The following is a 10,550-nucleotide window of genomic DNA, read 5'->3' on the forward strand; positions in this document are numbered from 1 at the left end:
TTGTGAGTTTACAAATTTGTAGTTTACTTCAATAATAGGGCAACCTCCTGAAATTTGCTGAGTTTTGATTGCAGCTGGATTATTTCTAAAGAGATTATCATTTGTCTGTATCTTCCACTTCATTAATTGAGATTCAAAAATCTAATTGGAGGAAGGAGGGAACACCCCATAAATATACATACAAACATATAAAGAGGATATAGATATAGATGATATAGATAAAAATATGGATATGGAATGGTTTTTCTCATTAATCCAAATAATGCTTTGAAAGCTGAGGGGCTGCCAGACAGGGGTGCAGCTAAAATAACCAGAGCCAAGACCTGCATGTCAGGACAGTCAAGAATGAATTTCTGCTTGGAATGACAAAAGCTCTAAAGACAAGGCTTTATAGCTGCCCTTTTTAGTTTTTCTTGTGCAACTTTTCCAAATCCTCGAGAGTTCCAGTGTATTTTGCAGGGAAATGCACACATGAATAATCTTCCAAAGACCTCCCAGGCCTTGCAGAGTGAGGGGAGATTCAGGGGAAAACCTAATGCAAAATAAAGTGAATGAAACTATTCTGAACTTCAGTGAATTGAGAATAATGAGTACGAGATGATTTGATCAGTTAGGAGTTATGACAGTCAGAAAAGCAGGAGGGTCAATAGAAAATCTAGTGCAGACTTGGAGATGCCAGAGAAGGGATCTGTATTCAAAAGGATGTGTCACGAACCAGATTTTGTTACAACACAGATGGTTTAAAATTCGTGTCTGCAAATCTTAACCAATTGTCATTGGTGGAAATCTGGATTTTGAAATAATACCAGCATGGCTAGCAAACCCCACAGCTTTAAAGGGATGTTTACACAGATTATAAAATGCTAATTTTATCAGTGAGATGGAAAATGTAATATAAAGCAGTATGAACACGGTTATTTACCTCGAAGGAGATGGGCTGGAGCAGACCATAGACCTTATTAACCTTAATTACCAGCCCTTGGGGTACCCTAAACTCTTAGTCTATTAAGTATAAAATGCTCATCTGCAGGGGCTGTAGCCTCATCACGTGAAAAAATCATATGAAAATGCAGATGGGAATTAAAAGAGAAACATTCATCCACATCTGATTGAGTCTTCCCTGCTGCTGTCTCAGTGGATCTCCCCTCCCTGGTGTGTAACAAACACCAGCAGCTTGCCCACTGCAAGGCTCTGAGCCCTGGGGATGAGTAGAGGCATCTCCACAATGCTCATCACAAAAAATGGATCTGGCACTGGCTTGGTGAACTTCCAGCCTGACTAGAGCAGCAGAGGAATTTCAAATCATTTAGAGTTATAGAATGGTTTGGGTTGGAGGGGATGTTAAAGATCATCTGGTTCCAGCCATGGGCAGGGACACCTCCCACCAGCCCAGGTTGCTCCAAATCCATCCAGCCTGGCCTTGGACCCTCCCAGAGATGAGAATTCCCCAATTCTGGGCAATTTCTCTGCTTTATAGAGAACGTGATTTGCTCTCTGTGTGCCCAAGCCTGTTTCAAACAACTCAGTCCTACCTGGCTGTACTTCACAATCCCCAAAAAGCAGCTCATTTGTGGCAATCATTTCCCAATTACACATTGTGATTCCTCACTGTGTGCTGCTGTAGTTTGCTTGTTTAAGTAATGTGAGCTCAAAATTTGACAGGAAAATTAACTACAAACAGAAGAAAAAAAAAAAAAAAAGGCAGTAGAGACCATTCTTGTCCTGAAACAGAGATGTATTGAAAAATGTTAGTCCATTTTCATCACAGGGTTTCTATGAAATGAATCCTATTGACTTGTGAATTCTTCCCACATGAGAAATCCTGGCATTGACTGCTGTTAGTCCATGGAAAGTGGCTCTGGTTATTGGTATCAATGGATTTCAAGCTTTCTAAACATGAGAATGTCCCAGTGGACTGTGTGTGTTCAGTGGTCCATGGGGGTAAGGTGGTGCAAGCAGTGATGTTGTGGCAGTCCTGGGTTTCCCCCTGGCCTTTTGGAGCTCTGGGCTTTGTGGATTTCTGACCCCTAACCCCAGCATAACCATCTCTGGCAGAACTAATGAAGAAAATTAACTAGGAATTGTGAATACAAGGAATAAATAATCGACTGTATTTTCAGCTTCCAGGTGTTTGCACCTGAAATGTAGAATTGCATTTTAAAATGTAATTAAATTTGCATTTAATTGTAAATTAATGTAGGATTATTTCTGCATTAGGATGTGTGTGATTATTCAGTGGATACTTCTTTCTCTGAGAATACTGGATAGAAAAATTGCACCTGTAAGTTTACAGAAAATCTTTTCCAACAGAAGAGAGTACAGTTCTTACCAAATTAGAAAAGATAGGAAAATGGTATCAAATAATACAATAGCTTTATAATGCTGTAATCTGGGAGGTTTTCTTCAAATCATTACACATTGTGAGAACTTTGGGTGTCTTTTAGCATTTTCTCTGTCCTCAAACACATCCATCTATCAGGATACATATGGGAGTTTTAATGAGATCAGTGAGAATTAACTTAAATTCACCTCCCTCTTTTTTTTTAACTATTTCTTTCCCTCAGAGAAAATCATACAGGGATGTTTATTTAGTTCCATGCTGCCAAAAATCAGTCTACCTGTGCTGTACATCTCACTGTGGATTTACTAAAATGTGAGAACTTGATTTTGTTTCTCCATTGCTGGATTTATTGCTCCAATTTGGATATATATATATATATTATATATATATTATAATAATCCTTTGGTCTGTATTATCTGAGTATTGCCCATCCTGTGAGTCAAAACCTGTGAGGTTTTAAAAACCTCTCTAAGATTTGTGAAGAATGGATGGCTTGTCAGCATAACCCTTTACAAATCACATTCTAGGGAGTTCAAAAAACCCCTTTTCCATAATCAATGCCACAAATAAATATTCAAAATGCAATGTACAACAGGTTATTTTGGTTATGCAATGAAAACACTTGGATATCACAGGTTATTTTTTCACTTTAGAAAAATCTTCATTTCTTACATTAAAATTTTAGACAGCTAATTTTTCATGCTACCATATCAAGATAATTTTTTTTTTTTCCTTCAGTGTAATTGGTCTCTGTAAGAGCTACAACAATCTCATGTGAGTTCTTGAATTACAATACTTTGGTCTTCTGGGATTATTCTTTAGATCTGTTCTTCAGGGCAATTGAAATTGGGAGGAATTAATTAAACCTGAACTATGCACAGGCCACATGCTGGCAGGATCTAACTGGTAATGCCAGAAGAATTGCAATAATATTGTAATTTAGGACACTTGATAGGCCTATAGCCTTGGAATCATTAATGGAATAAAACTTAATATTCATAGAATTTCTTCACTTTCCTGGTAGTTCCATTGACATCTACTTTATTTCAGCCTTGTGTTTATTCTAAGTTGTCAGCACAGTATGTTCTAGTGAAGAAATTGATAAAATTACCTTGTTTTCAAACAATTTAAGCAGAAAGGAAGATGGCAAACAGCAGAACAGCAGAACCATTTCTTCTCAGGATTCTTACAAGATGTTTCTGTGCTTGGCAGCTCTGCCAGTCTCTCACTGGTGTTGGAGGTGAGAGGAGCAGAAGGAACATCTGCAATCCTGAGGAGCTCAGCAGAAAGCACTGAGGTGTAACTCAGCCAAAATTTCACTTTTGGAGCTCCACAGCCCCTTGTGCTGCTTTCTTAACCTGATAATTTTTCCTTTTTCCCCACTGGCACTGGCAATTATGCATCCCTTATTTAGTGTGCATTTGTGGACAGATGTTCATAATTCACAAAGTTTACTGGCTGTTAGCACAAATGATTTTGTCGTGGAAACATATTTTTAGATAAGCAGACACTGAATCATTATGGTTCTTAAAGGCAATTACTTAAATAAGTAATTAGACTAAGAGTCACAGTACTTTCATTTCCCAATTATAATCAAAGTGAGAGTGACTCAGACTTTCACTTTTATAGGAATACTGACTATAAAGCAACTCAGAGCTTGTGTGTGATTGAAATAATTGATTTTTGGTAAATATTTTGAATTAATGAGTGTTTATTATTTTGTTAGAGCTGCTGTGGTAATTAATTATGTAAATAAAAACAACAGCCGCCAGACTAGAAGTGAGCAGAACAGGCAGAACATTAATTATTACATAGTTTTGGATTCTGCTGCTTCTGCCTGGATGGAAAGGTCGAGGTAAAACAAAAATATTACTGGGACAGAAATTCTTGGACGTGACTGCCATCTTGGTGAAGGAAAGCTTGTTTGTTCTCAGCTGAAGTAGCTGTGAAAATGTCATTTCTCTTGGCTTCTCCAGTTCATCCCCCAGTGTAATCTGGTCACTGCTCTGAACTGGGGTCAATATCAACATTAAATGCATCCAGCCAAGACAAACCCTAAATGGGAAGAAATACCAAAGTGATCAATTGATTTATTTCTGCTGCCATTTCCAATCTGGCTCTCTGATTTAAACATGCATTTTTGGTGGGGGTTTTAGTGGGGTTTTGTTGTTTGTTTTTGTTCTCGATGCTGGTGTTTTAGGAAACTCTCAGACTTTTTTTTTTTTTTAATAGGAAATCCTCGAAGTGTTTGTATTTTATTAATTTCTGTTAGAAGCGACTTGATTGTATTTTTCACAGAGAGCAGGGAAGGCTCCTTCCATTATAACCAGCAAGATGTTTTTTTCTGCATACAGTGGCCTGTTATCTCTTAAATAATTCTGCTTAATGATAATGAGTAAAATTTTACAAACCTCTGAGATGGAATAAAGAGCATTTTCAGTCAAGTATGCTGGGAGCATTTTTACATCAAACTTCTTTAGGTTGATTTGAAAGGGAGCATCGTGGTGCTATGCTTTGACCCTTCAGCATTTTTCCATGGTGAAATATTACTGCTCTGCACTTTTTTTTTTTTTCCTGTAAAGAGGAAAATACTTCTGTCTGGAATGATTCTTTATATCTTTCTGGGGCTGTGGTAAATGTCATGTTCCATATCCTTGAATATGCAGTAGAGGATCTCTGCAATAACCAAAATCACATCTCTGTCTTCTGCCTGTCTAAATTTCACTAAGGAAGAAATTCACTCCTGGTCCCTGGAGTCTAACTTGGACACCAGGTACCTACAAAGCATCACATCAGTCATTTGAGGATGGGCACCCTGGTCAGATTCACCATTTCATGCTGCTGTCCTGAAGAGCTTTGGAGAAGCAGGTACTGGGCTGGAGAAAGGAAAGTGGATTGGGGAAATAATCCTTTGGTGGAGCTCCATCAGAGCTGGAAGCTGATGTCCCCAGCAGCAAGACTTGAGCCAATAAATGTGGGATTTAAATGTGATTTTGCCCTTTGAGAAGTAAGAATCCTTGAGATGCCTTTGCTTTTAGAAGCTGTAACAACCCTCCAAATGTGATTTGTACTTTAAAAGCTTATTTACAGAAGACAGACCACCGCTAATGACATTTGCATGGAAATTTCCCCAATGAATATTTATAAATATGAAATATGAATACAGCACAGTGTAGTGCATGTCCTGGCACACACATTTCTATCCACAGATGTATGGGTTTTGTTGAACTCAGCATAAGTGACAAATCTCCCAGGGAAACACCAAACAGCTTGTTCCACATACAGATGTTCCTTTGGCATCTTATTAGAAAGACTTGAAAACATACTGTTTTAGTGGCAATAAAGCAGCAATAATGTCTTAATAGAATCTGAAAGAATAACTAAGTACTTCAAATGCCTGGAATAAAGGGATAATTGAAGTTGCTTTGGGTTTAAGGCTCGGTAATTTCTTGCTTTATAATAACTCAGGTGACTGTCTATCTAATGAAATGCAGTAAAGTAAGAGCACGTTATGGATTGAGAATTTAAATGTTTGCTTGTATCTGCAGTGTTTCTCTGTGATACACATCATTGTAATGGAAGAAACAAATCATTTAAATTATATCTCATTATGCTTAGCACAAGCAGCAACTCAGTTGCACAGAGACTTTTCTAAAACTTTGCAAAAATTTTGATGAGCATGTTGCAAACTAATCTCACAAATAATTTGTGCTCCCAGGTTTTTTGTTAAAGCGTGATCACTGAAGTTGTCAGGCTTATTTATTTCCAATACTCTGAGCTCCACAGTTAGATTTCTGTTATCATTTTTAAAATAAGGTGATTTTATTGTTCTGAATAACATAACCTTTATGGTTTGGCTCTCAAGCATCTCTGTGTCGATTCAGGCCCTTCAATATTCCAAAGGAGGCAGGCAGCAGTTTCCACCCCATGTTAAGAACTGACAGATGGTATTTAAAGAAAAGCTGTGAATGTGATGTGAATAAGCAGCTTGATTTACAATGTCAGGAACCAATTTTATGCCTTTAGATGTTTTGGAAATGTAAGGGAACAGTGGAACTCTGATCATCAAACTGAAAGTGGCATCACCTCCATCCAAACTGTGGAGTTTCTGCATTTCCCAACCCGGTTCATTCTGAGATCCTGTAAGGCAGAATGTGTGTGAAAAACTTTGGAAAAGAGGAATCAACAACCATCAGTCTGTATAAACAGCTTTTAAGAGATTTTAAGTTCACTTTTGAACTTTCAGAGTGTAAATAACAATCTGTGAGCTGAGGCTATTTCATGTCTTGGCCATTACAAATCACCTGGACTTTTTCACTGGGACAGAATCTCTTGGAAAAGATATCAATGTACGTGGAGTGTATCAGTCTCCATAAAGTTTAGGAAGCAGTGGATTTTTCAAGCTTAGTTTTCAATTGTCTGGGAGCACAGCAAATAGATTTCTCCTTCCCTTCACTACTCCTTATAGGAATTTAAAAAAATAAATAAATAAATAAAGCCACAAGCAGATTTTGTTTAAAATTTTGAGATCAGGGTGTGAAGCAGGACTGTGGTCATCACTGGGGATTCTTTCAGGTCATTCTGCCTGGCCATAAAAGCAACTTTCCAAGGATAACACAAAGTTTAATCAAGCTGAGCTGTTATGAATGATTGAGGGAGAATTGGAGAAGCTATAATAAAAACCCAATAGAAACAGAGTTCAGTGTTTTACTTGTGAAATGCTTCTTTGCTGGAAAACTATTTCACATAATTGCTCTCATATTTTCTGCCATTGCGAGCCAGGAATCATTTGTCAAATGTCTGACAAATAACAATATGAAGTCTTTTGCAGTTAAATTGCATGGATAAGGTAATTGAGAAACATTTATTTCCTATCACCTATTTGTCTCTCATTTGTATGAAGAAGTATTTAGTTTTAAAATCAGCATTTCTTGGCAGACTTTACTTATTTTCCATCCTCTGAATCTGTTTTCTAAAAAGTGGTTTCCTTAAAGTTGGTTTGTTTATGACTCTGTGCTGATGAATTGCATCATTTTGGGTTATTCTCATAATAAAACATTTTGAGTAGTTGGTAGAAAAAAGAATTGTTTTACTGAAGATAACAGACAGCAGATAATGACACAGTTATTGTAGAGGAGATTTACTGAAGGAGAAAAATCTTGTAAATAAGAATTGACATTTCAAGCAGTAAACTCTAACATTTAGTAGTACACAAATAAAGCAATAGTTAGGTGATCTTAACAGGCTGTTCCAGCTATAAAGTTATAATGAAGTTATATTTCAGTGGAGGTGGAAGACTTAAATGTTCCAATTTTCTCCAGCAGGAAAAATTCGATTCTGCTTTTTCTTATTTCATGAAAGTTCTTTCACTCCTCTGGTTTTCAGGAGGTGCCAGGACTGTGTGGATTAGAGAGAGAAAGGCTGAAAAATTCACCAGCACTGATTTGTGTCTCAGAATTCCCCTTTCTGAGCTTTCTCTGCCCTTAAATATGCAGATTATATTTACATTAATAATGGAACATTTACCCCTTGTTGAAGCACTGCAGAAGAGAAAAGAAGATGCTCATAAAACAATTCTCTCTCTGATAATTCCTAAATGGGATCATGCTTAGCTCCTCCCTCATTCCAAAATCAAGCTCTGAGTTCTTCAGGTGGAAATGTGTGTTAAGGTATTTTTAAGAGATTGTTAAGGTTTGTTATGGGATTTTATTTTTTTTCTGTCACGAATGAACAATTAAAAAGTTATCAAAGCAGTAAATGCATGGGGGATTTTTTTTATATTAAAGGAGATGAGCAATTTCGTTAGACTTTCTCAGCATTAATACTTTTGGATGAACATGGCATGACTTCATTTGAATATCTGAACGTTAAAGGCACTGATATTGATTATCAAAGCAGTTAATTTAGCAGTTTTTGACTGTGGCTAATCAACTGCAGTCCTGTGGCATGAAATTTTATAGAGCTGTATCCACATGATGATGGTCAGATTGCTCTCCATTAGAAAAGACAACGGGGGTTTATTTATGAAGATTAATTTTAATTAGTACATATTCAGCAATCATCCTTAGTAATATGAGACCTTGCCTATAATCTGTCTGTGTGTGTACACACGACTGCATGGATGCAGGAGCTTTTATTAGGGGAATAAATTACTGGTGTAAGTATTGGTTTTGAAAAATAATTTACTATTTACCCATTAGGGAGACTTGTTGGTCTATCTTAACACACTGAAAATCTAATTTTCTTGAAAAAAATATTAATTATTCCTCCTAGCCAAAAAGGACTACATCATTAACCCCAAAGCAGTGGTAATAAACAAAAATAATTTAAAAGCTTTATTAAGTTCAATTAATTGGTTGTAGCAGACTAATTTTGTCATGCTTTGCTAGACAGTGTATTGTAAGTAATTTTGATGATCTCCAATTGAGTTGGGCAAACAAGCCTGCACACTAAAGCAAAAATTGAATTGTCTTGATAATTACAAAAACCATTGGCCTGTTTGGTATTTGTGATAAATGGGTTAATTAGCTACTTTTTATTACATCTAGACTTTCAATGCAGCCCAACAGTGGTAATTTATTTTGCTTTGTAAACTCCTATAGTCAAAATTCTATTGTTCTGATTTGTTCCAGACAAAAATCTTTAGAGCTACATGATTTAATATCAGATAAGTATGGAAGTGGATGGGGCTTTCATTATCTGCACTTGGTGTGGGGGAATTGTGGGATTTGTAAGGTTGTAGTCATAGAAACTCTTATTTTCCTTTGTTTTTGGTCTTTGCTTTGGCTTGTTGTCATATGTGCAAATTGACAAAGTATTTTGAACAGCCTTGGTAAACAGCTCTTCCTCTGACTCATAAACAATTTGAAATATATAAATGATTCATCCAAATTAGAGTTTCATCAGAAGCCTTATAGTTAATCACAATGTTTAAATGCCATTTTGTAGTTGCCAAAATATTACTTTGATTTTAATTTTGTTTCACATTCGTTTGGCTGTGCTGGGGTCTGAGAAGTCAGGTAAGTTCAGGGCTGTTTCTGTTCCTCCCTCGTAGCTGACCCCACTTTCAATCCCTTCTCCTTGGAAAAGGGACTGTTAAATCTGGAATATTCATCCACTATAAAATTACTGATTTCAGCAGTGAGTGTGGAAAGTTTAGGTTTATACTTGCCGTTGACAGAAAAATAAAATCAGTGTTCTATGGTTTGGGGTTTTTTAAGAAGAGTTAAATTTTAAGATAATTAAATAGAAATTCCTGACCCTCTCCCCCCTTCCCCACAAACATGGGTGTTCATGAAGTTTAATAGCATTTTCTAACATGGTAGTATTGCCAGAAACTCTGATTCTCGAAGAAATCTAATTACTTCTTTCTCCATTTCAACTCTGGAAGGATTATTCAAATGTTTTACAGCCCTAACTGCACAGAGCACTTTAATCCTATTGTTTGGAGATTGTCATTCCCCTGCCTTCTCTCTGCTTGCAGTCCCCCATTAGGCACTGCAGGCACATCCTGGTAATCTCAAATTCCAGGGAAGTGCTATCTGGCAATCAATGTCTCCCTGGCCCTCTATTTACTTTTCCACTCCTTGCATATTTTAAACTGAAAGAACTAGACTCACAATCTTCTCTCCAGCAAAGTACAAACTGTGACTTAAAAAAAAAAACCCAAACCCTTATATAATTGGGATGTGCCCTTCTTAGTCCTGAGCCTGTGGATGCCATCTCTCCTCTTGATCCTTCCTCAGGATCTCTGTGATGACTCCAGATGCTTTCTGCTAACTCCAAAGGATTCCCCTGCTTGCTGCCAGGCAGAAATGGTGCCCTGGAGAAAGTATTAACCGAGTTAAATAAATTCTAATCTCTCAGCTGACAGGGAGAAGGATACGAGCATTTATCTCCAAGTGACAACCCGGATGACAGCTCCCAAATTCCTTTGTCACAGTGCAGTGACAGGGACTGGAGCTTTCTGCTGCTGGCTCCAAAAGCTCTCACAGCAAGGCAAGGTCAGTGTTTGCAAGTTCCAAGCCTGCCTGCTTAGGGCACAGGGGGCTGCTGGAATGCAGTCACAGCATCCCAGGCTGGTTTGGGCTGGAGACACCTTTAATGGTCACCCTGCCATGGCAGGGACATCTTCTGCTACCCCAGCTTGCTCAGAGCCTTCCAGCCTGGCCTTGGACACCCCCAGGGATCCAGGGGCAGCCACAGCTTC

The 10,550-nt window shown here is 37.6% G+C and overlaps 1 long non-coding RNA gene across 1 annotated transcript in view; it reads left to right on the forward strand.

Annotated features, from left to right (window-relative positions):
• LOC148222129 (uncharacterized) overlaps positions 1–10,342 on the forward strand; it is a 135,017-nt gene extending 124,675 nt beyond the window's left edge. The window contains exon 8 of the long non-coding RNA XR_015806669.1: positions 10,208–10,342. This is a non-coding gene — a long non-coding RNA (uncharacterized LOC148222129). The remainder of the gene's footprint in view (positions 1–10,207) is intronic.
• The last annotated feature ends 208 nt before the right edge of the window (positions 10,343–10,550 follow it).

Source organism: Sturnus vulgaris, chromosome 14 (genome assembly GCF_052056855.1).
Source record: "Sturnus vulgaris isolate bStuVul1 chromosome 14, bStuVul1.hap1, whole genome shotgun sequence".
Lineage (NCBI taxonomy): Eukaryota > Metazoa > Chordata > Aves > Passeriformes > Sturnidae > Sturnus > Sturnus vulgaris.